The sequence below is a fragment of the Belonocnema kinseyi genome, chromosome 7 (assembly GCF_010883055.1).
Source record: "Belonocnema kinseyi isolate 2016_QV_RU_SX_M_011 chromosome 7, B_treatae_v1, whole genome shotgun sequence".
Classification (NCBI taxonomy): domain Eukaryota; kingdom Metazoa; phylum Arthropoda; class Insecta; order Hymenoptera; family Cynipidae; genus Belonocnema; species Belonocnema kinseyi.
In genome coordinates, this window is record NC_046663.1 from 35,563,884 (window position 1) to 35,565,495 (window position 1,612).

Below are 1,612 nucleotides of genomic sequence, written 5' to 3' on the forward strand. Positions count from 1 at the left end.
CCACTTGGGTCCATTAATAGCCAAGGTCTTTGTTTCAGGCGTCATTCACTCTACTGACACTCTTTTTATTAACTATTTGCCGCCATACTTTCCTGGCCTGGTATACTTCTCTAGCTTCTTTTATGTACATGCATTTTTTCATGCAGACTCTCTTGTTTCTGTGACTTCTTATGTCTCTTCTAAGTAGGGTCTCATTCACACATTCTAACCATTCTTTCTGCGGTCTACCTCTGGGCACTTTGCCATTTACTTTACCTTGATACACTTGTTTCGTTAGTCGTTCATTTGGCATTCTCTCAACATGTCCGAACCATCTTAACCGATTTCTTTCCCATGTGTCTACAAGCGTCTCTTCTGCACCACATTCTTTTAGAATTATCTCGTTACTTACTTTGTCCATTAGGGATTTCCCGCTTATTATGCGCATGAATCTCATGTCAACTGCGTTAATTTTACTCTTATCATTTTCTTGATAAGTCCATGTCTCGCTACCGTAAAAGTGATAGACGATGAACTTCCTGTAAATCCGAGTGATGTGTGGCAAAAGCAGAATTCGACTGCGAGAAATACCGTAATTGAATATTTAAGTGATGCATTTTTAAATTTTGCGAAAGACAAACAACACGCGAAAGATATTTTTGCAAGTTTGGATGTCATTTATGAGAGGAAAAGTCTCGCAACCCAACTAGCCTGCCGAAAGAGATTACTGTCGCTTAAATTGGAAGGCGATACATTATTGTCTGTTCATTTTACTAAATTTGATGAAATTCTCACGGAGTTACTCGCTGCTGGGACAAAACTGGATGAAATGGATAAGGTGTCACATCTACTGACCACACTTCCAAGTACTTATGATGGAGTCATTACTGCTCTTGAGACACTCAGTGATGAAAAGTTAAATCTGGCATTTATCAAAACTCGTCTTCTAGATCACGAAGTAAAAATTAGAATAGAAGTAAATCCAACAAGTGGATTAAAAGCCTTGAACCTGCCTCCATCATCAGGCGAGACAAGTACAAACAAGCCATGGAATCAGAACCAGAAAAGAAACAAGAAGAACAATTACAGAAAACAGCAGAAATCTTATCAAGGCAATAATGCAAAATTTAACAAATTAAATTTTAAGAAAAACAATTTTAAATCTTCTAATATGAGGTGTGACCACTGTGGAAGGACGAATCATATTAAAAAAGATTGTATTCATTTCAAACGAGCTAATGAAAGTAAACAACAACCAAGGCAAAGGACGCTGGCAGCCATATCCACCGAGCAAAATCAGACAACAAATAATACTTACAGTGATGGATTTGCATTTATGCTCGAACTTGGAAACTCTAGTAGAGAAAACTCTAACAATGCCAATGATTTATTTTTCTATTTGGATTCTGGAGCAAGCGAACACATCATTAACAATCCAAATGTGTTCACATCCTGCGAGGACCTGGTGCCGCCCCTGAAGATTTCTATTGCAAAAACAGGGATGTCTATACTAGTGACGAAGAAAGGATTCATCGAAGTAACAACCAACGAAGGTATCCATGGGCGCTTGGAAAATGTCCTTTACTCCCAAGAAGTTCCTTACAATCTTCTATCAGTCCGTCGCCTTCAAGAA